Below are 26585 nucleotides of genomic sequence, written 5' to 3'. Positions count from 1 at the left end.
GTGTGTGTGTGTGTGTGTGTGTGTAAGTGTCTGTAAGTGTGCATTTGTGTTATCATGGTAACTGCCTGTTGTTAGCTCAATAAAATAAAGGTAGTAAACTAGTAATTAGTTCAATAGTGCTGTATTAATACGATTCCGTAATAGTTATTGAAATTATTAAACTTATAATTACATTTATAGAGTTACTTTATGTATCCTTCCTATTTCTTAACTTTATATTAGGAATGTAATTGGCTTTTACTTTTTTTTTCGTTTTGATTAAAAATATAATGTGTTTGTTAGAATATTTAGAATTATGTCTAATCTAAATAATATTATATTTATTAATGAACGAATTAATAAGTAAAATTAGTATTTTTTTTAAAAGTCCAACAAATTTTATTAAATTTATCTAACTATCCTATCTCCAATAGAATTAAAAAAAACAATGGATATAATGCGTTATTTAAAAAAAAAAAAAATGGGCTTATTAACTTTTTTCTTCATATTATCTATCTCAGTTATGACTGCGAGTGCACTAAATAAGAATTATTTTTTTCTGAAAGTAATGATGTCCAGAATACAGCCAATCCTCATGAAAAAATGGATGACGTCGCTTGAAGGATAAAAAATTGCTGACGTTTCTTAGGGATTGATTTGCTAGTACGCAAGAAGAAATTAGAAATAGGGATTGATATGCTAGTATGCGTTTCAGTGAAGAAGGTCCTTCACTGAACCACTGAAGGTCCGTTTCACTGAAGGTCCTTCATTTAGGAGTGAACCACTTCACTCCTAAATTTTAATAGTTTGCTTGATATGTGAAGTTATTCTTTAAATGGCTACACCATTTTCGTGAGTCATTTTTTTTAAGTCAATCGACCAAAACTGTTACTTAAGGCATCTATAACATGTACAGATCGTCTAAATTGCTAAGATAATATATGTAGGTTGTTCTATGTAATTTTACAGCCGCATGTCTCTCCTGAGCGTCTTCAGTACATTATTGCGTACACACGTTGGTTACCGTGTACGACGGAATAAAAATTTAATTCTTATTGCAACACACATACATTTTTATTTTTTGGCTATTATAACAATACCATGAGTCAATCCCTAAGCAAAAATAACATCAGTGTACAACTATTTACGTTGTAACACATAAAAAGATCATAAAAGTTATTCAGTGTTTGATAATATTCAAAAATATATATTTTTTTTAATTTGATTAAAAATTAAACACACATTTGGAAAAAAACATAATTATTAAATTAAAATGTATTGAAGATCCATTTTCATAACAAAGAAAAAAATTGTTTCTGTTTAAATGCGGTATTCCAACTGCATCGTTACAAAACTGTATCAGTTTAATCCTCTTTGTAGATGGCGTTTATTATTCGGTAACTGACATGTTCGTACATCCTGATTTCATTTGATCATTTTTCTTAGTGTTTATTATAATTTTTAATTATAAATCGTTTGTTGCTGCAATACCTTGGTAGTTAGATAATGTAATTACGGTGTTTGTAGTATTGGGTGTCATGTAAAGTATATTGTAATTTTATGATCATTTTCCAGTGTAGTAGTCATCTATTTAGTTCAATTTCACATAGACTGAGTCTACACTTATATATATATATGTCATATTTCATTGCAATGAAAAGTTATGGTCATGATAATTATTTGGATGTGGGTCGTTTATTTTACCGTAATAACCTTTCTTTATAACTGGACTTTACTTACGTAAATAAGAATGAATCCGGTTTTATAACTGTTAACTTCAAACAAACACATTTTCTTATCGAATGAATTTTACTAACTAGGATACAGGGAAAAATATTTTGTATTCAAGGTGCGGGAACACTAGACAGAAAGAGGCGTATTAGTTTGTTTCTACATTCATTCCTATCCAGAACACTTTTGTGGCTATCAAATGTAAAGTTCTGAGGTGGACCAGAAACTACAATAGAATAGAATTGCTTTCTTTGTAAGTAATGATGATCATTATTCATTTATTCATTATTCAAGCCTTTCTCGTTTTTAGTGGAAAGTAGATGACAGAGATGAATAGCATCTGTACTTTACTAGACTTGATATGCTGTTGCAAAACAAATAAAGATTACATAAAATCAACTCACTCCTCCTAGAAATCCTACTATGAAATACTTGTTACTCTTAAGAACGGCTATGCCATTCAAGAATAGGTCGCGTCGAATCGCTTACAACATTCTGGTATGGCGAATAACAGAAACAAACGTATTAGAAATGGGGAAACTATACTTTAATTTGAATTTTTTTTACAATTTTTATCGTCTCGTCTTTCCCTTAATTTTTACTCCTAAAATATAGGCACACAATACAAATCAGAACACAAAACATTTTCCACTCTTATTCTGAAAAAAGTAATTGCTAAAAGTAGACCTCTGGTATATACTATGTAAAAAATAGCCTTCACTGTAAGAATTTTTTCTTTTTCATATCCATCTTTAACACAAGATTTTTACTCCAAATCTCTAAAACTAATTGCCCAAAAAGGAGTGTTATGTATTTAAGGTGTACATATGTATGTAGGCTACGCGTATTTATATATATACTCTTATATTTGTCCCACCGTAGCAGCTCAATGGCTGAACCGATTTAGATGTATGACCCCGCGTTGGAATCCTTACGTTTCCGGGAGAGTCACAGGCTATATATCATTCCTTTTCCTTTTGAAAAGGGAAAGGGAAAAAATCTGGATACTGATTCTACAGTTTGAAATAAGGAATAAAGATCATACAAACATATGTGCGAAAACGCTTTGTTATCGAGTTACGACTAGCGAAAGTTTCGCGCGAATTTCAATTCCCCTAGTGAAATTTCAGTATATTAGGGATAAACTTGATAGTTTCTTAAGTTTTTGGACATGAAAAATCGAATAAAATTGGTCCCAGAACTGTATGTCCCATATTTTTCATGGTATGCAACTTAAAACAGAAAAATTCGTTAACGAAAAACATGTTTTTTTAGGTTTAAAGTACAACTTTGTTAAATGATTAATAAATGCGTAAATTTTATTATAAAAACGTGTAGAATATTCTGAAAAATTGATTTAATAAAGTCTATGAAAAACAACAAAATAAAAATCAGCTTTTATTTATAACAAACGTAACAAAAAATTTTTATGAATTTGTAAAAATTAAAAACATCTATTTTCATACAATAAATTTAGACTTTTAAAATATTTTTAATTTACTTTTAAAAAAAATACACATTGTGGTTTATATTCTAATAATTTATTAAGCGACTGCTCAAAAAGAGTGAATTGTATTTGAGGTGTATCTATGTACGTTTGTTCCGTCGTAGAAGTTCAACAGCTGAACTGATTTATATGTATGACCTCGGATTAGAATCCTTACGTTACCGGGAGTGTCAAGGGCTATATAAATGAGTATATATATATATAAATTTAAAACATTTGAAAAAAATTGTACTATACACAAATAAGAAATAAGAAAATTATCACCCGCACGCTCTTTAATTATCCTGTATTAGTAATTATCCTATATTAAAGACCAATGTTTTTTTTTTTTTTTTGGCAGTCGTGTTTTTAATATTTATCTCTTTGTTATAACTAACAAATCCCTAAACTGACTAATAACGTACCTGCATATTGAGATATACAAATTAGACTTTTTTATTATTTTCAAATAAACAAATGTTCTATATTATTAGTTATGTTCATGATTTTCTTTTTTTTAGGAAATGACAAAAAAGATCCTCTTTATTCGCGTATAAATAGAATCGTATATTTATTATTGTGAAGTAAAAATATATCAATAAAAAATTAACATAAAAATTTTCTTTTGTTATATTTTTGTTTATGATGGTTTGGTTAGAAAATCATCTGTTAATTATCTTAATAAAAATTTATTTGTTGTTACATTACTTTGTAAGACTAAATTTATTGGTTTATAAACTCGCTAAATAATTCTTTTGTCGCTCTTGCATCTATTTTCAGTGATTGGTGCTGCTGTTTTCACCATTATTTTTTTGTTTTAGTTAAATACGTATTCAACTAAAATCTAAAAGAATTGTCGTATATGTTGTCGAATAGTGATGTATTGGACTTTTTAATCTTGCGGGTGAGAATATTAAACATTTGTAACGTATGAAAGATTCCAAGCTTGATCAGAGAACTGTAATCCAGAACTTTCCTGACGAACACATTACCATTCCGCCACGGAGGTCGGCGGAATGGATTTCAACTGTGTTTTTCGTTTATTTATCAATCTTATATATTTTGTGTTTATATATTCTATAATATTCACACGGTTGCGCAGTACCTAGGTTCTGATCAATATCGCTGAACTTGTAATTAGTGCCTACGAGCAGGTTGGGAAATGTTGATTCTGTATTGTTTTGGAGCGCTTTTTAATAATCGTTTTATCTTTTAAACAATGACCCTTTTGACTAATGCTTAACATTTACCGGTTATGTTTATATATTCCAGGGTTATTGTTTTATTTTAATAACTGTGTTCACTTCGCAGCAAATAATAGCTACATTTAATATCTATACAAATGGGCAATGCAACTGCACTGAACCAATAGCCCTTTACACTTATCACCGGTTATTAAATTTACATCAGATTTTTTCATGATTTATTACGCTAATATTTTCAACTTGTGACAAAATATGCTCTTTTCTATTAATTTATTTAATGCTTCAAATTTAATTTATTTAGCTTGTATTAATTAAATCGTATTAAACTCACGTTTGTAAGTAAATATTTTTATGAGCAGATTAAATTATGCAAGCCTGCTTCTGGAAGTTAATCGTTTTTTGACAGTAAATTATTATACAGTAAAATCTCTTATTCGCGGGGGTTAGAGACCGTAAAAATACCGCGAATATAGAACGGAACTAAGACTCATTTAAGTAAGAATGGTTAGGTTCTAATCGTATTAGAATGGTTAGGTTGATTATTAGCACTGGTTTATTACAGTATGTAGGTACACTACCCAAAAGATATTTAACAAACTACAATATATTTCCTAATTTACTCGTAAGCTCTTACCGATTTGTTTGATTTAAAAACCCAAAACCCAAAATCTCACAAAGGCATAAATTAATAGTTTGCCTTAGAAAAGAAAACCGATGAGTTTATTCTGTCGAAGTTGTTCACGTTATTTATAAACAACGCGTTTAAATGACAAGAAACGTGTGCTTTATTTTATTATTATTACTATTAAAAAAAACAAACTATAAATAGTACAAGAATAAAAAGTATAATTAGTTTTTTCTGAAAATGCTTTTTCCAAGCTTCAGAACTGCTTTAATGTCATTTAAATGACGACAGAAATATGAGTACATTTTGCAAGTTAGCTAATATATATCAAAATATGGACATCTAAACCCTAATTTTAATTTCAGGGTGTTTCATCCAATAGTTGGTAATATTAGGCCTTAAATCCCCTCTATTTTCCTACATCCAGAGGTATAACATCGAAACGAATTTTTAACAGTAATAAAACCAAAACTGTATTAGAAAACGGTATTACATGTTCAAATCGTACTCGGTAATCTCCTTAAAAAGTCAAGAAAACAGCACTACAATACTACATATACTAATACTAAAATTATTGTAAAGGAAATTTACAAAATTAACCAACAGTATTTTGGATTTCATTTACAAAAGTTTGTAATTTTTTATTGTCTCGCTCTTGTTTTTAAGTCTATGTGAAGGTCTGTGTATTCTTGCACGGCATCTTCAATTTTTCGCTTAAAGGTTAAGCTTCTACTCAAACATGGATCAGGATCTATAAAAAAACTGGGTAAGATCATGGGATAATTTATTGCCTTCGGTAAGCGTTTTGACATTTAACTATTTTCCAAGAATCGTATCTTCTACCTCTTCACCTTCATACTCTACCTACGCCATTAAATCTTTTAATATTTTTCTTTTTTAATGTCAATACATAATGTAATGTACGCGAATATGAAAAATTTTAACCGGGAATATAGAAAAGACATCACAAAATATTGCACCGCGAATAACGAAGCCGCGAATACGGGAAGCGCGAATAAGAAGATTTCACTGCATCAGTTTTATTAGTAATTTAATATGAAAAAATATATATATTAATAAACATCCAATTGAGGCAATTATTTCTTACATGGTTCATTGATTAAAAAAAGAAATTGTCTATAAAATATTTCATTATAAAGTATAACCTATTATATATTTAAGTTAATAAATTAACGAAATGTATCTGTTGTTTGAAAAAATGTTACGTTTCATTAATTTCTTTTATTACATATATTTAAAAAAAAAAGTTAACTTATCTCGAAATAATCTTACTGAGATGTAGTAACTATAAAATTAGATCGGTAACAAAAATAAATTTTGATAAATTTTGTTACGTAACACATAGTAATTTAAAAGATTAATTTTTAATGGCGATATTAACAAAATATTAATCTACTTTTTAAACTTTTATGCGGAAATAAGTTATTATGTAAGAAATGTATTCATTTGTAATAATATGTATTATGAAGTTAATACTTTTAAGGAAGCAGTAAAAAAAACTGAACATAGAAATTAATTATTAATTCATCGGTTACTTTTTTTTTAAATAGGAAGTTGTACTTTATTAATTAATAACCACCAATATTGTAATTAATTATTTATTAATAGATAAATAAATAAAAAATATTTAATTTTTCGCCTTTTCATGCAACGTTCAACATGGCTTTTATATTTGAAATAATAAATCCCTTTAAAAGTAATAAATCTACCGAAGGCTGTTACTGTTCAAGTACTGGTTTTGTCCATAGAGCTTCACAACATTTTATATTTAGGCCTATCAATATATATATATATATATATATATATATAAGTAAATCACAATTTAAGTGAATGGTATTTTTGTATTCCTCATACTTCAAAACGTAAGAAAATACAATTTCGACCGCCACTCCCACCACGCGACTGAAAGTAACATCGTACTTTTCTTCGAAAAGGTAAAAAGTGCTTTTGGATAATTCTCAACCGGACCAACCGCGCAAACAAAATTATATGAATTACGTTACAAATTTCTTCCGTATTCATCTTATTATTCCGATGTAGCTGCGTGTGACTTACTCCTGTCTCCAAACACAAACAATAATTACACACTCACTGGAAAAAGATTTTCATTAAAAAAAAAAAATGAAATAATCAGTGAAATAAATCATATTTTATAGGTTTCCACAAATTTATTTTTCTTATCAAAAGTTTCAACGCTGATGGGAGTTACTCTAATCAAGCTAGAAGGAATTTTCAATAAATAAAATTTTAAAAAATTTGTTATCCTTGCTAATTCGAAAATTATCAAACACTTCCGTATAATTTTCTTTTAAAAACTGCTAAATACCATAAGTAAAAATTTTTAAAATTATTTTTATGTTATCTCGCAAAGGCATAAATTAATTGTTTGCTTTACAAAAGAAAACCGATGAGTTTATTCTATCGAAGTTGTTCACGTTATTTATAAACAACGCGTTTAAATGACAAGAAACGTGTGCTTTATTTTATTATTATTACTATTAAAAAAAACAAACTATAAATAGTACAAGAATAAAAAGTATAATTAGTTTTTTCTGAAAATGCTTTTTCCGAGCTTCAAAACTCCTAAAATGTCAATTAAATGACGATAGAAATATGAGTACATTTTGTAAGTTAGCTAATATATATCAAAATATGGAAATCTAAACCCCAATTTTAATTTCAGGGTGTTTCATCCAATAGTTGGTAATATTAGGCCTTAAATCCCCTCTATTTTCCTTCATCCACAGGTATAATATCGAAACAAATTTTTAACAGTAATAAACAGTTCAAATAAGCTACATAAATTCAAAATACGGTCATCCATAAATTTAAATAAATGCATAAATATTTATGTTTGATAACATATTTTTTTTAATTTTTGTTTAGTTCCGAGACCGTTTTAGAGAAAATTTAGTATTTACCCGTTGCAACTTAAACATGGAGATAAAATCATATTACAATATTGCTACATTACAGCAGTCATCATATTAGTATTTTAGTACTGGACAGGACTATGCACAGTGCTGTTACCAATCAAAGGACATTTGATTTGACATTCTTCAATTTTTTTTTAACTTAACTTTCTTTTCAAATATTTGTCCAAATTTATACGAGATAAAGTTATGAAAGAAACAACCTGAATTTTTACATTTTTTTTTTTTTTTTTTTAGAAAATTCTATACTTTAATGAATATACTTCATTTTTTTCTTGTAAATAAAAAATGCTTCATAATTTTTTTGGAACTATTTTATTGAGTTTAACGAACTTTAAAATCGCAAACACAAAAAGCCTGTAAAAGTCGTATTTTCTGTGTTATATCGTATTTTTGTATAGTTTATATATAAACATTTGATTACCTTTTTTTAATAAAATTTTATTAAAAAAATAAGCTTTTATGTGGTTATGATTTTTACAACCCGTTTTTTTAATAAAATTACAAAATCACAAACTTAAGAAAATTATTTCGTTAACCAAGACATCACTTCGCATTTAATTATTTGTCCTTTATTAATTCACCAGATAATTACTTTTGACAGAGACCCCCATCAATTGCGCTATAATAACAGTAATACAACAGTAAAATACCAATAAGTATCGCCGAAGAACTTTTTATTTGTTGTTGCAGAGTCGAGCATGAAATCTAAATAACAATATTATTACTTTAGATTTTTTACGGCCCAAATTACCGCATATATTTCAAATAATAACCCTGTCTTAGGACTGGTCGGCCTGAGTCTAGAGATGATCAACTGTTAAATATTATTTGAACAAACAGCGTGTGGTGAAGAAATATAAAATTATACCAGGATTCTGCTACATCAAACTCATAACAACTGGTTCCGTATATGGTGTTGTAGATTATGGAAAAATTGTTAAATTTTTTATTATTTCACATATATACGCTGGAAATACAAAGTTGTGATTTTAATAATTATTAAATATATAGCTGATACTAAAAAACTTGACCGCAATATCGCATATTAAATTTATGAAATAAACATAAAAACAGGCGTATTTAATTGTAGGTTATTTTTTAATTTTATAGTTTGTTATCCAATTTTTTTTATTACTAAATAAATTACATAATTTTTTTTGTATGAATATATTCATACAAATCTTATTTCATTAATTTTTATAAAGCATAAAAAATGATAAATTAAATCTCAGCTGGAAATTTTTAAAGTTTTTGAATTTTCAAATGGTAGTAAAATTTACGATTTAATATACCATCAATATCATCTTCGACCTGGGTCTAGTCCTTCAGAGGTTCTTTCAATTTTATATTATTAGCGGTAGTCATAAATTAGTTCAGTTTATAGATGTTATAAATTTCCATTATAATATCTACAATAAAAACCTAATGATAATTTATCGGTTTCTTAATTAAAAAATAAAATAAAATATTATAAACTTTTATAACTCTTCGTAATTTTTATATATTTTTACGAATAACTGTGTCTGCATTAATAAACATAAATGTCACAGATTTTTTTAAATTTAATTATTATCCAGATACATTATTACAAATATTTAATTGTATTTTACAGAACTTTTTTTGTTTGTTTTAGTATTAGATAATAACTAAAGTAACTTTAATAAATAATGATCTGTCTATCACTTATACATAGAAATGCATTTTGTTTTATGACCTAACAAGATACAAATCTTTTTATTGATCTCTATTTAGCTTTTCCCCGTTTGTTTAAAATCTAATGAATTATATTTCAGAAATGTTTTTTTTTCAATGAGAAGTAGAGATTTACCTTTACCTAAACCTTAAATATTCTACAGTCGATAACCTATAAAAAAAACTTGTTTTAAAAATGAAAGAGCAAACACAAATATTATTTTGATATTATTGAAATCACTTAGATCAAAACGTTTCTTTTATATTGAATAGAATTTAATTACCCTAATTAAAACGATGATGTTAAGAACTTTCTACTAGAAAATTTATGTCAATTACTAGTTTTCAGTTTTTATAGAATGGATTAAACGTACATAAAAAGATTTTTTCACGCAGAAAATTAGTTAATAGACAAACTACTTTCTAATTAATCTTATGACTATGTAATAAATTTCAGATCATTAATTTATTTTTAATTAAAACTAGTTAACAATATTGAAACTCACTACAATAATGTAAATATTTTACCTTCAACTTGTTAAATAAATTTCACGGAACAATAATTCATTTCTGTTTCTTCTTTTTTTTTTTGTAAAGTTAATTTGTTCAAGATAATTATCGATTCAGTTTTGTTTGATTTAATGATCACACAATGAAAAGTAAACTATTAAGCAAACCATTATGTATACAGATTTTCATGGTTAAAAGAAAAAAAAAGAAGTAAATAGTGGCCGGAACTTCAGTTCAAACAGAGTCACGTGCCACCCCATCCAACCGGAAACATAGGACGTGATTCACGCTTTCTGATTGGTCGCCCCCTCATTATTAGACAAGACGGATGTCCTCTTCTGTACCATTTAATTCCATTTGTATAAACGCATAAATATCTTACCATTAATTCTACAGTTTATTAATTCTTTTAAGCGGGTATCCTATTTAACCTTGAACTCGTTAGAAGTTTATCAAAAAATTGATCGGTTACAAGATAAGAAAAATTATAAATGAATTTAATAGGGAAAAATTAATTTAGAGTGAAAAATTACTAAGCTTACGTATACAATGGGTTATTTATACAAATCCTGTCATCACATAAAATTTAATGTCCTGGAAAAAATAAATTGCATATATTTATAAAAAAAGAAACAAAAACAAAAACCGATATAATAAATGTTAATGACTTTTAATTAGAAGTATACCTCTAACACTATAGGAAAAATTTAATTTGCCTATGTAAATGTGTAATAAGCATCCAGAAACTTCATAACCTCTCGTTATTTTTTATAAATAAATTAGTCAATTTAATTAATAATAATTGGTACCACAATGAATCTAAAACATTATACTATTATCGTTATTAAAATTAATACTTTACTCAAAATGAATTTAATATTAATTATAAAAATATTTCTTACCGTCATCGTCTATTAACATTACTACTAGAAATATAATATTTTTAAACGGTTCTCCTAAACGGACGTAGTTATTACAGTATATACTTGTTAGATTCAAAGATAAAATAAATAAATCTATAAAAGTTAATTTGTAACAAAAACGCTTTTTCTTTATAATTTTCCCATTATTTTTAGTGGGAAAATATTACAAATAGTTCTTTCAAGAATAAGATTTTTTTATGGTAAAGCCATATTGTTATTTTAAGTCTGATTTTACTGCAAACATTAATAATGATTTTGTGGTAAAACAGACGTAAACATGAGACTGCATTAATATTTTACTTTACTTTACCTGCTCCAATCTGTCTTATTTCTGTGACGTATTTAAATTACCAGAAGTTCATAATATTCATTATACAACCGATCATTGTATTGAATAATTTGTCCCTTCTAGATCTGAATATTACCTGCATTTATATACGTTAGTTAAACTAATCTGCAGTGGTACATTCAGCTTAATGAAAATAGCATTGGTAAATCAGTTCGGTAAGCCTGGCGTAGGACTCTTATTATTCTTGATAATGGTTGTATAATTTTCAGAAGTAACTTATGACTGTTATCAGTTTATCTACGACCGTTACTAGTATGGTCCGTAATAGAATATAGTGCTAGGTTAAAAATCAACGTCTAAAATATCGAGTATTAGAAATTTATCTCAAGTGGAATGATGAAATTGCAAAATAAATATTTCACGTAATACCCGGCGGAAATCATATTTTGATCGAATGCAAGCAAATTAGCTCTTATTCAATTTTTTTTTTATTTTATTTTGATTAAATAAAAAAAATTGCGCTGAACACGGAGAGATGAAATATGCAAGGAAACAAAATAATGAAATTCTATTCATATTCATTATTCCTAACAAATTTTCTAACTTACAAGAATTTGACCGGCCAAATAGTGTATTGGTTGGCTAGATCACTTGGTCTCGGCTTCGAATCGGCGGTATGAGTATAGTATATGTTTTTCTTCTATCGTCTCACTCGTCATCTCATTTTCCTCGTTAAAATAGATGTAAAAGCATGCCCAAGATTGTATACTATTAAAAAAAACTGTTTTAAATTCGGCTTTTGTGTTATGATAAATTAATTCTAGCCTTTACAGCCTCGATTAATTAATACAAAGCAATAAAACAATGAATGAATTCAGCGTATACTCCCTAATAAAATGTCTGTTTAGATGCCTTTGTGTCACAGTTGAAGTGACATAACAAAGACAACAACATTCCATCAAGTGGCAAGCGGATAAATCTTTTGAGATCACAATCACGACCATCACTGAGAACTCACCGATTGCTTAACGAGTATCACACAACGAGCTGTTTTCCTGTAGGAGAGATAACGATCTATTTATTTAAAAAATACCTCTCTTTGTAAATATTCGTAGAATAATTTCTCTGCCTTTTAAATCCAAAGATTCTAAACGTATAATCAACGGGATTGTTTTATGTGAATGGTGAGCTTGGATTAAAACAAATAATTGCCGTCTTGTTGGATTAATGTCTTTCATCATTTGAAGTTGCTTATTATTTAGGAGGAAAAAAAACTTTGTCATTAAAGATTTCCGTATTATCGATATATAATATTTTTAGATCAACTTGACGGTTTTTCAAGCAAAGCCGACGTTTTTCCTGATTAGATAGTGCTTATTCAATAATATTCATTCATTTAATATTCATTCAAACAGCTTTATTTACATCTTTTTTAGCGAAACGTATTCTGTATTGTAATTAGTTTCTTTAAAGCAGATAAGTTCAAAAGATCCAACCTGATATCATAAAATATTTCAAACAATATTTCACGTCCTACATTCCATTTATCTTTACTTCTTAAGATATTTTTTTAAATTATGTAAAAATGAATGGTAAACAGAAAAACTTAAATGAATGAAATCTTTATTATTTTAGATTTGTTTAAAAAACAAAACAGAATATTAAAAGAAAAGATAAGAATAACAATCAGTTGTTTTATTAAAAGTTCACGTTAAACGTTTCGGTCATTTCTCTTCTTAGTAAATACGATTTTGGGTAGTTCTATTTTTTCACGTGTTTATTTTAATACAATCGTTTCAGCTCAAATGAAAAATTAATTAAATTATTAATAATTTAATTTAATAATTAAAGTAATTTAAAGTTAAGTTAAATTCATATATTTTCCCCAGTTCAAAAAAAAAATTATTTATAAAGTATGTATACTCTTATTAAATATATATATATATATATATATATATATATATATATATATATTTATACAGTGTTCAGGAATGCGTTGGCCAATCATAAGGAACTGATTTGGAATATCAACATAAAAAAAAGTCATGTAGAAAAATGCCCTGTGACGCTTCATGTCCCTCTGTCCATCACTTGGTAATTGTTTTTTATTTTTTCAATAAAAATGTATATTTTGAGTACAGATTGAGATATTTTAATGAACTTTTGTGTACGAGTATCCAACATCATCTCAAAAATAAACAAATTTGAAAATTATTTCTTTAAAATTTCATTTTTTAATCATTAAATAGCCCTGTAAGACGTTTTGGAATAAAAATACACAAATTAATGAAATTTAAAAAAAATTGATTTCTTTTTTTTAATGAATTTATTTACACCTTGATACGGGTGAGCGGCAGAAAATATAAGTAAATTATATTTTACATATTTAAGCTAAATTGTATTATTTTCCTCTATTAAAACGTGCGTATGCTGTACATTTTTAATATATATTAATTGAAATTTTTATTTCATTTCATTAATTTATATACTTTATTATTGTTTATACTGTTATTAACATTTATCTTCATATGTATTAATACATAAGTTTTATGAAATTATATTTTTATTAGATAAATCTTTTAAGATTTTTATTCTAAAAAAAACGACACCTAATTTCTTCAGACCGGTCAATAAATAGCTGAAATATGGCCCAAATTATTAAAGTGGATTGAAAAATTAAACAGCCCGACAATATTGTGCCTCTTCTATTCTTTGAAATTGTTAAAAATAATTACCAGTAATAAAAATTATTGATTCAGTTAATGAAGGAAGTGAAAACAGGAAAATTAAGCGAGATAGAGCATTTGTCCAGATAAACTTATTTGTTTATTTTGATGTCCTGAATCAGCCAACGTCTCCTGAAGAACGGACGGAACTAAAGGGTATCGAAGGATATTTTATCCCCCTACTGATCGCAGAACCTAGACATCGGTCCCTTGCTGCTGGGTCTTTATTTTCTGGGTTTTTATTATCGGGCGGGTATTCAGTGCGCACACTGAAGACCTTTCGGTCTAGCAAGATCCCGAGAAACTGTTTTTTTTTTTTTTTTGTTTTTTTGTTATACTCAAATAAATCAATAAACATGTCTACTATATATATGTATATATATATATATACACACACACACACACACACAACTAAGTAAAGATTTTATTCCATATCATTAATTTGTGTATTTTTACAGTTTAAATTTTTTATATTTTTTTTTTTACATTTGATTCTTAATTTTATTTTAAACACGTTAGTTTTGTTAGTCACCAAGTAGGTTATATTAACTTGCTATAAAATACGTATTTCAGTAAATAAGTATTTCACGTAAAATTTATCTATTAAAAATAAATATTGTTATTTAATTTTACAATGATTTTCAGTAAATAAGTATTTCACGTAAAATTTATCTATTAAAAATAAATATTGTTATTTAATTTTACAATGTATCTTTTTATTATAAATTTTAATAATTTATATTTGAAAGGAAAACAAAAAAAACATTGCGTAGAGTTAAGTAAAAATATTTTCTGCCACGTCACCAGTTGACCGTGTGGCCTAATGGATAAGGCGTCGGACTTCGGATCCGAAGATTGCAGGTTCGAGTCCTGTCACGGTCGATTACTTTTTTTTTTATATTTAATAACTTATGCCGTTTCTAAAAATTAAAATCTTTATATTGAAAAGAAAACTTTAAATAATTCTATATTATTTTTGTAAATAAAAAAGTCCATTTTTTCTATCCTAGCATTTAATATTTAAAAAATGTTTTACTTGTATTAAAAAAAGAATAAAAATACACAAGTTAATGAAATTAAAAAAAAAAAATTGATTTCTTTTTTTTAATGAATTTATTTACATCTTGATACGGGTGAGCGGCAGAAAATATAAGTAAATTATATTTTACTTATTTAAGTTAAATTATATTATTTTCCTCTATTAAAACGTGCGTATGTTGTACATTTTTAATATATATTAATTGAAATTTTTATTTCATTTCATTAATTTATATACTTTATATTATTGTTTATACTGTTATTAACATTTATCTTCATATGTATTAATACATTAATGCATAAATTGCTTTATTGAAATACCAAACCCTGAAATATCAGGGTTTTCCTTTAAATATAAAGGAAAACAAACAGAATATTAAAAAAATTCTTTTGAAAACTTTATTTATATATTTTTATTTCTAATATTTTCTTAATCACATAAACTATTAAAGTCGTTCGTTTGGCAACTAGGTCTATCTTTTTTTCTGTTAGCCTCCGGAACCATCTTAAGGTATTACTTCCGAGGCTGAATAAGGATGACATATATGAATGTTAATGAAGTGTAGTCTTGTACAGTCACAAGTCGACCACTCCTGAGAAATGTGGTTAATTGAAACCCTACCATCAAAGAATACGGGCATCCACCATCTAGTATTCAAATCTGTACCTTTACTAGGATTTGAACCGTAGAACTCTCGATATCGAAGTCAGCTGATTTGCGATGAAGAGTTAACCAGTAGACCAGCCTGAGCTGGATGTAGACCGGAAAATTTTCCAGGATGGCCGGAAATCAAACCGGGACCTTCGATGTAGAAGAGAAGCACACTAAACGGAGTACATTTGTTATTTGATAAACAAAGTGATAGCCATTTAACAATCCTTCGAATTCTCTGAATTAAAATCTATTTATAGATTGTCTAAAAATGCACAAATGCGCCTTTATACTATTATACAAAGAGGAAGAGAATTTTGTTTGTTGGAATAAACAAAAAACCTACCCGATCAATCACAACCAAATTTTTACCCATGTTTCTTAGCATAAATTTAGATATATTAAATAAATTAACTTAAATATTATTATTACGTTTTTAAAAAAATATATAATATTAATATTATTTTTTTCGAAATTAATATAAAATATCCTAAATAAATAAATATATATATTTAATATATATTATAATATATTTTAATATTTAAATATATATTATATTTAATATATAATATATATATTTATTGGCAAAAATTACATCTGGAAGGTGATGACCATCTTCCCCGATTCATATTTCAAGTCGAGAAATGAAGCTGACCCAAACGTACTAGTGTCTCCTGCGTGATCTGCTGTACCTGCCTTTCTGTACTGTACAGGGATTCTAGATGTACACCCGTTCCTTTAAGTATCCGCACAAGAAAACGTCGCACATACTCAGGTCGGGAGATCGAGGAGGCCAAGGAGCATCTTCGAACCTGGAAATTCGAATCACCACCACCACTTACGCATCGTACGTGAACACGCGATGTTCCAATGACCACTCAGATATGGTAACTGCAATAAATGACATTAGTTCGCACTAAAAAAATTACAGGTTAGAGTAATAGTAACAGTGATCGGTTCATTCCAAAAGGATTATACATCTCTGTGTCACTCTTTATATTTTTTTTTTAATTTTTCGAAATGAAATATATCTAAATTTAATTCCTGATATAATAATAATATTATTAAATTAGAAATATTATTAGAAAAAAAGAAATATATGTAGTAGTGTACATTTGCTGGTTGAAACACAACACAAACTTTAATGAATTGAATTAATAAATGTGAACTGTGAGTGTCTATCACTGTGTGAACTGGGTTTCCACTGAATGAATATCTAAAAGCCAATTTTGTAGATTTTTTGAAATTCCGAGTTAAAATGGATTTTTGAATTTTATTTGAAACGCTGTTATTTTTTTAATTTCTCGGTAACAAATGAAGAAATAAATCTGATTTTTGTTGAGTGTAATCTTCATGTCAATAAACCAATTTGTAGATTTTTTGAAATTTGATCTTGAAAGGGGATGAAGAAAGGTAAAAAAAAAGTTGAACAATGATTGTAAATTTTCCCATTCCCGACTATAGCAAATGAGATATTTAGTAGATTTGGGCTTGCAAATACTCTTCACTTAAATATTTAAATACCATTTTTGTGTTTTTTTTTTTATTTTTTCGATTTTGTTAAGGGGTGCGAAGTATACGGCGCTGTGGCTTAACCAACACAGCTACTGCCACCGTTACTGTATGTGTGACAGGCTGCACCTGCCTCCGGTTACTTGATTAAAAAGAATAAAATAAAAAGATTGACCGTTACGGGAAACGCAAGTAACCATACAGCACGGGCGAAGCTGCGATGGGGAGGAGCACACATATATGCTACTAATATATATATGTGCTCATGAGTAATAGACCCTGTGTACCGTGTGTTTGCATAGAAGTTGTGTATGTAAAAACCCACCGGGTTGGTCTAGTGGTTAACGCGTCTTCCCAAATCAGCTGATTTGGAAGTCGAGAGTTACAGCGTTCAAGTCCTAGTACAGCCAATTATTTTTACACGGATTTGAATACTAGATCGTGGATACCGGTGTTCTTTGGTTGTTGGGTTTCAATTAACCACGCATCTCAGGAATGGTCGAACTGAGAATGTACAAGACTGCACTTCATCTACACTGATACATATCATCCTCTTTCATCCTCTGAAGAATTATCTAAACGGTAATTACCGAAGGCTAACCAGGAAAAAAGAAAGAAAGGTGTTTGTACAAAAACATACGCGTGGAACATCATGTTTTCTTTCATTATTAAATAAAATTTTGAAAAACCTGCATTGCTTCATTATAATAATTTGAAGTTATCTTTTTCCATTGAGATTGTTTGTTTTTCATTAAAAAAGAAAAGAAATGCGCTGGTTGTTTTGAGTTTAATGTACTGAAATATAGCAAGCAAGCAACGAATTAAATCGAAACCTTGACACTGCGAGGGAGGATGGTGGCTAAATAATGACAAGACTTTTGTTTGTATTAAATGAAGCGTTAAAATGAGACAAAGTGAATAAAAAGTATTGCCAACATCTAATTTGTCCCGCAAGACTGGGTAAGCAAAGGAGACTCATTTTATGTAATTGGCAACCCTGTTTTTCAACAGGTCTAATTAGACCTTCCGCAACTCTTAAACGTTGCTTTTTTTAGATATTTTTATTTATAATTTTTATTTGGTAGTATATTATTGCATAACAAATACAAAATAATGATGGTTTTTATACAAAAAAAATAAATTAAAATTATTTTATTTTACATCAATTAGACCGTTAAAAATGACTATTATAATATTTATTTTCTATTTTAAATGTAACATGCAAGTTAATTTGTTCATATAATACAGCATTTTAAATAAATAAAATTAAAATGTGTACGATATGTAACATAATTTAACAGTGGTAAGTGACCTACCAAGAGGCATAAATTATTCACGAAAAAGAATAAACTATTCCATCGATAATAAGCATACCGTGTCCGGAATATTAAGTTAAATAAGGAATAAAATTTTGCCATCTTCACTGATCCGATACTACTGTATAGCTGCGTGCCGGGTCCTCCAAAATTCAGATGACCGTCATCAAAGTAAAATATAAATCAGTTATCAATGAAACGTCTAATAAGACTTTCCCGAGCGAACACTCATTATTTTCTAACTATTATCTCTAACTTCTACTTAACTCAGATTATTACTTTTTTTCGATGGCCTCCAAAATTATCCCTTATAGCAACCCCAACTACACGAAAGTGTACCTACTCTAAACAGGGAAGCGTTATGCAGAAGCAAAATCAGTAGGACAGTTGAAATACTACAGTTGATCTATGGGAAAATAAATATTAGCAACAAAACTTTCTAGAAAAAAGAAAACTATTCTCAAAAAAAGACGATGAACTAGGGAAAAAGATCACTAACCTAAAACACTCAAAAATAAATTATTTCGTGCAATTTCTAATCAATTTCGCAAAGCAGCTTCCGTCAATTCATTGAGTTTTGAGTTATATAAATCCATGTCACTCTGTCTATATATATATATATATATATATATATATAATATATAATATATATATTATATATATATTATACGTATGTATGTATACACATATTAAAAATCTCGGACACATTTCTCAAAAGTACTCACCCCTCCAATATCTTCACAGACGAGGAAATCCCTTCTTATTACACTTATGTTTGGGACTCGAATTTCAATCTACAAAATATCAACATCGACATAACGGTTAAACATTTTACACATAAACATTATGTTTTATGCAACCCTTCTCTTTTGTGTGAAGATGCCCAACGTTTGACAGTCTTCTTCATACGATGGGACTCCTTTCGTATACATACCTCTACAATGCAGTGCCGATGGCAATATCGTTTCTAGACTGCTTCTATCTTATTTTTAGTGCCCACGATGGTAATTCCACACAGCAGAGCAATGCTCCAGCACGGGTCTGACAATATTTTATATAATCTCAATAGAGTATCTGCTGTGTGAAATCGTCTTGCTACCCAAAGAAGCAGCCTAAATTTCTTCTGGTTTTAGAGATAATATTATCAACATGGCCACTGAATAACAATTTGGTATCAAAAAGCACACCCAGATCGCATATACTGGTCACTCTTCTAATATTTTCACTAGCAATCCAGTATCTATATTTAAAAATCAGCGTCTTCCTAGAATATGTCATTACGAGTGTTTTATCGAGGTTTAGGCGCATCTCGTTGTCAATCGACCATTTTACCCTCTATATATATTTTCCTGTAATATTTTCTTGTCTGTAGTATTATTCACGCTACCGTAAATCTTAATGGCATCGGCAAACAAAAGTATATTATACTTAAAATTCACGGTTACGTCACTGATAAAGGAAATATAGAACAACGGTCCCAAATTGGACCTGCGGGACATCAGAGATAGCCGTATATTCACGAGAAAACTCTCCAGCCATCTTGACTTTAAACTTTCTTCTTTTCAAGTAAGATCTTTTCCGTTCTATCATTTTACCAGCAATTCCGAAACCAACAAGTTTTCTAAGCAATATCCTTTACAAAACTGAATCAAAAGCCATGAATTTATATATATATATATATATATTATTTAAATATAACATATTTAAAATATGTCATCATATAATTAGTTGAATAATATCAGTAATGCCATTATTGTATATTAAGGTTAAATAAATCCTTAAGGGATTACTTTTATGTTTTAAAGTTTCCTTAGGTCACTTGACCATTATGACATATCCATTTCCAGGAATAAAATGCGTCCCTTGTTTGGTTTTTCGTTGAGGAATATATTGATACGTATCATAAATTCCTTTGTTTCACAACATGAAACGGTTACTTAATGATCATCATTACCCATACGGAAAAGAAAATCTTGACTAGTGTCGTTTGTTTTTCAGATAAGTTTTTACAAATAATTTATCATGTAAACTATTTATAAATTAATCTTCTTAAAATAGTCTCTCCTATTCTTTCCTATAATCTCCCCCATTAACAATATTCATACTCAAATATTGTAAAACAAGTTATAAAGATTTTCCAACCGGTTCAAGAAAAACCCAATTAAAGAACTTTATCTTAAAGTGATACATAAGATACATTTATCTAAATGTATATTTTTTAAGTTTATTCTAGACTAATTATAGATTATCATTGAGGTTTTTAGGAAGTTCTTAACCATTTGTTGTATGAATTTTTTTTTTACTCTTGTATAATTTCTAACTTGTTGAATGATCCGCGAAGTTTCAAGGAAATAAATAGTTTTTCCTTTCATTTTAATTGGCCTATATTTTCTAAAAGATAAACAAACCCACATTATATACAAAGAAAAAGAAAAAAATCATGAAATCATAAAAACCTCTTAAAATAGTGAGTGCAATTAGATATTTTATTTTTAAAAAATCAATTAGTTTAAAATCTGGGATCCAATATAGCATTCACTATAATTTTTAAATCAGTAAAATTTTCCAAATCAATCTTTTATTGAAAAAAATTAGTAGGTTCAATCAGATAATTAGCCTGTACACATAAGGAAACATAATAAAAATAAAAGGTCAAAAGATAAAAGTGATAACTAAGTAAAGAAATAGGAATTATAAAAAAAATACATATATAGAATAAAATGAATTAATAATTGCCAAGGAAATAAATGGAGTAACGACAACTTAGGTGTGAGATGTGCGTAAAGGCATAGAAATTAAAAATTGCGATAACAATCGCCCAATTATTATTATGAAATATGTAGACATCAATGCAGTGCTACACGAGTATAAATAACGTGTAGTTTATTCTATTTAAGAATTTATGGAACATATAAGTCCAGTACTCATAAATTAAAACTGTATGAATGTTATTTTAATTTACCCGTGCGTGCCATTTTGTTCATTTATTATTTATAATTTTTTCCCTTATTAATTTAATGTAATGAGGTAGTCGATGAAACTAACAATTATTGAAGTTGATTTTAAATTAACATTGTTAAATAAGTTATCTCTTCAATTTATTTACACGATCGTAAAAAATGAATTGAAGCCGATTTTAATAAAATTTACCCGATGTTTTTCGTTTAAGTGTGAGATTTTATTTATTTTTTTTTTTTTACATTTTTGAAAACGATACGAACAGTAACTTTAGATACTGTTATCATCATGCAGCTAAATACACGATCATCTCGTACTGTTAAGAGATAAAATATTTTATTGAACAGTAATTTATTACAAATTTTTTTTATCATTTTAATTATTTGTAACAATTAAACTTTCACTGATTTCGTTATCTTATCGTAAAAAGCAAATATCTTCAATTTTAAATATAATCAAAGACTATAACTGTTCTCCTAAAAGAGTTAAATAAATATAAATATACTTAACACAGCAAGAAAAGTTGTTATCGTCCGAACAAGATTAAAAAAATCTGATATGGGCACTACATGACTTCCTAGTACGCCTATTAAATTACATACACACATTTTTAAACAAAAAATGGAAGTACATAAAATTTTTTCATTAATAACTTCTGATATTTTTTCATGTTTTTTTTTTTATTATTATTTTGAAAAATTATTTATTTAAAAAAAAAATTATAATCAGAGGTTAATAATTATTACTAAATCAATATATTTAAATTAAAAAGAAAAGTTAAAAAAAAGGAGATGAAGTCAGATTCGAACCGATGTCCCTTACCCTTGTAAGATCCAAATATTTCATTAATTAAAATTTTATTTGGCTATAACTCTGAAACCAATGAAAATAAGTTCCATATATCATATTCGCTGAAAATCTCTCAATGAGAGCTGCTTGTTACTGCAATTAAGAAAATGTTCAAAATCCTAATTTTTTGTGGAATTTGGGCTTTTTTGAACACTTTTGGTCCAGTCAATTGCAGTCAAAAGAGGAGGTGCACAACTACAGGTTACAACAGTCCTAAATCCAAAATTTCAACAACCTACGGCTAATCGTTTTTAAGTTACGCGAGATACATACGTACGTATAGACATCACACCGAAACTAGACAAAATGGATTCAGGGATGGTCAAAATGGATTGCCATTTCTCCCGCCACCACCCCATTCGGTCTCCCTAAAGCATAAGATCGAATGTCTGTACCACAAACGGCTACTGAGCCTTTAACAGTTTAGTGACCAGTATCCTAAGTAGCTCCTAGAGCTTACCTAACAGCATGAGCGGACTAAGCGCGGTGCCATACACCACCGGCTTACGTGTACCAACCGCTCACTTGTCATATATTTACTAAAATGGGTATTCGCACCCCGTCAACTACTAAAAATATATATGACATCCATAAATTAAAATTTATTTGTCTAAACAGCAATTCGCTGCCACGCCTAGGTCGCTGAATGCCACCTGTCCACCATATTAAAGCGCTGGAGCCTTAATTGGCTAGTGGTCAGCACTATATATCTCTAGGTTAGCTTCAGATAGCAGTGCGGTTGGTTAAAATGGATATTTCCGTTGAAATCTGAAAACCGAAATTTTTGGCGATCACAATACTTCCTTTACTTCGTACAAGGAAGTAAAAATTCCGTCCCGCAGTTTGACCGAAACAATTATTTCATTTTGCAGAAGCTACAAAAGTTTACAAATTTTAAAACAATCACATTTTTTAAAAGAAAACAACGATGAATAAAAAAGGGTTATAAAACTAAATTACGGTAACTCTTTTCACAGTCAAAAAATTGAACTAGCAATATTATCAAAAGATGGAAATATACATTGCTCGATGCAATAAAGTATGAATACTTAAAAAATTAACAATCCAGAATTGTAGAGATAAAATTCCTGAAATGTAGAGTACACATGAATATTTAAATAAATATATCCTTAACTATAAAACAAAATGAAAACCTCGGTCCTTGAAGAAATAATATTTGAGAAACTGGAGCAGAGAAATACAACGGTACCAACACAATAAAGAAAATAAGCATAAATTCTTAGCTTTTTTTAAGTTTAAATATGAATTTACTGAGAAATACTAACACTCATTAGACGGAATTGTCATTCTGATAAAAATCCTCAACGGATTTATTAAATTGCGAAATTTTGGGAAGTTGGCGTTATGAATTTCTAGGAGTATTACAATAACTGTCTACTTACGAATCTTTGGTGTTTAAAAAAATGTTCATTATACTGATAACACTAAACTACGGAACCGTCTGTAATTTTTCTAGTATATGATCAGGCAGAATATCAAATTACTAAGGACAAATTTAATTATCGGGATTTGTAATTTTGTTTCTGCTATTTAAAATATCAACTGGAAATCCTATTGACGCTTTATCGGATCTTTCTTGCTTTATTCCCGTAAATCTCAGGTGAGTATTTAGTTACAAGCGAAGAAGATCTAGGTTTAACCAACCTTCATGGCTTAATATTGCAAGTGAAAAATATATTCCCGAAAGAAAGACAATTACCATTATGGCAAATAGACTAGATATAAGCTGTTCTGTACTACATATATCTTTCTCATATGGATTATAGATGTACTTTTCGGAAATTACCACTCCATGGCGGACTGGTAGCATGTCGGCCTTTAATCCGAAGGTCCTGGGTTCAAATACCGGTCAGTTTTTATGCGCTAAAAAATTTCATTTTCATATCTCACGCATAAGTTTAAGCTTATGAAGAGAAATCAAGCAAAACAAAAAAAAATCATAGATCTACAAATATCGAACGGTCATACTTAAGTATTGAACATTCGGTACTTAGGAAATTCTATATGTCGAAAATACCCAATAAATACGATAGCACTAAATATCAGGTACGCTGTATTTTTTATTGAATAAACAATTATAATCTGGTAAATTGATATTTCGTTAAAACAATTTAATGTATCGAATATTTGGTTTTTATCGACAGCTTTTCCGTTGATGAAGATCGAATTTTGAATAATTTTCGACTCGAACAATTCTTTAAACCAGATTTAATAGGTATATATTTACAATATATATCTCATCAAATACGTGTTAAAATCAATAAATAACTCTAATAATGAAAATAATACAGTACAATAAAGGCTGTTCCATTTCTCTTATAATCACCATAACATCTTACTCTCAAATAGAAAAATAGCATATACCACAAAACACGTCTTTAAAAGTATTCTTTACAAAATATTTAATAGGATAAAATATTATTATGTAAAATATTAAATAATTGTGTAAAATATAAATAATAAATTATAAACAAACAAAAGTTATGAAAATATCATTATTATTCATAATTTCACACACGATTCTTTTTTCAAAAAATATAATCGACATAAAAATCTATTGCACGAAATAATTTTGAATACAAAGAATAAGACTCAATAGTATAAAAATTACTATAATATAGGTAATTGTTAAAACTATATTACTTTCTTCAATACAGAACGAATTGCTAAACTTATAAAAAAAACCGTGACTCTTCATAAAAAGAAAAAAAAATACAAAAGAATAATATTGTTGTATTTTAAATTACTATATTCATAAATTACAGTTTATAATGCAACTTATTACAGGACCTTAATGTTCGTACAATATATCGTACATTCATATATAATATAAAGTATTTTGTTTATTGTCCATTTTCAATTTAACGATACCCATATAATCTAACATCATTTGGTATGCGCTTTTTTAGTCAAAAGAATATCACATTTTTCTAAATATAAAATTATAAAAAAATAAAAACTACAGTTTATATTTGATACAATTTACTCTCATGCGTTCCTTATTACTTTGTAACTAGCTAATGATATGTTTTTTTTTGTTTTGTTTTTTGCTGTATTGCGGCTATGTAACAATTTCGGTCAGCTTCGGCGGTTTAGTTTACATGGTATTTTAAAGAATTTGCCTTTCGAAAGTAAATTACAATAAAAGTAAAAAAATTGAGAACAAAAAAATATGTTATGTATTATGTGCACGCGTGTGTTAAATTGCATGTAAATGTGGATTTTTAATCCAAAACACGTAAAAATGTAAGTGCTTTCTCGAAATAAATGAGTTTAATTATCATCTGTAAAATCTATAAAGCTTAATTTCTCACTTCATGTTATTTTAATAAAAATATGAGAAGAAATATATAAATTTTTATCTACTGTACGTAAAATATAAACTTCATCATATATTTGGAGTACGTACAGGAAAGTTTTACAAATTATAATAAATATTCATTTTTTCAAGTTAAAAAACTTCCACGTAGAAAATAATTATGATTTTATAAGTTGTATAATGTGAGTTCAAGTTTTTACTTCAACTATCAATTAAAAACAAAAAGAAGGGTTTGATAAGATCACCTAAGTAGAACTTTACTGCTTTATGTGTACATATAACACGCGTGCGCACGCAAACTTTCTGATGAGTAATCAAAACGTTTCTTTTGGAACTAAATCAATCTTTCCTTAAATTATACGACTGTATAAGACTAGCCCGTCGGATTAGACCGGTGGTTAACCTCGTCGTCGCAAAATTAACTGGTTTTCGAAGTCGAGAGTTTTAATTTCGAGTCCTTATAAAGGTAATTGCTTTTTTATCAATTTGAATGTTAGACTGTGAATTCCGGGGTTCTTTAGTGGTTGGATTTCAAATAACCACACGACTCGGGGATGGTCGACCTGAGTCTGTTCCAGACTACTTGTTTACATTTACACTTACATTGCAATACACCTGCAGCGACATCAGGCCTGATAAGCCGGTAGCAGTAATCATATTTGACTATACTCACACGCGTGCATACACACACACAGAGAGAGAGAGAGAGAGAGAGAGAGAGAGAGAGAGAGAGAGAGAGAAATAGCCAGTAGCCGGAAAACTGATTAGAGAACAACATATACGATTGTAAAAAGATT

The 26585-nt window shown here is 28.2% G+C and overlaps 1 protein-coding gene and 1 non-coding gene across 2 annotated transcripts in view; one reads left to right on the top strand and one right to left on the bottom strand.

Annotated features, from left to right (window-relative positions):
• Window positions 1-26585, bottom strand: part of LOC142320246 (aristaless-related homeobox protein-like) — a 430467-nt gene that overhangs the window by 356140 nt on the left and 47742 nt on the right. The gene's annotated exons all lie outside the window — the stretch shown is intronic.
• TRNAR-UCG (transfer RNA arginine (anticodon UCG)) lies at window positions 14933-15005 on the top strand. Its single transcript has one exon. It is a non-coding gene; the product is annotated as a tRNA-Arg (tRNA).

The sequence above is a fragment of the Lycorma delicatula genome, chromosome 2 (genome assembly GCF_047948215.1).
Source record: "Lycorma delicatula isolate Av1 chromosome 2, ASM4794821v1, whole genome shotgun sequence".
Classification (NCBI taxonomy): Eukaryota; Metazoa; Arthropoda; class Insecta; order Hemiptera; family Fulgoridae; genus Lycorma; species Lycorma delicatula.
This window is presented reverse-complemented; position numbering and strand designations above follow the sequence as displayed.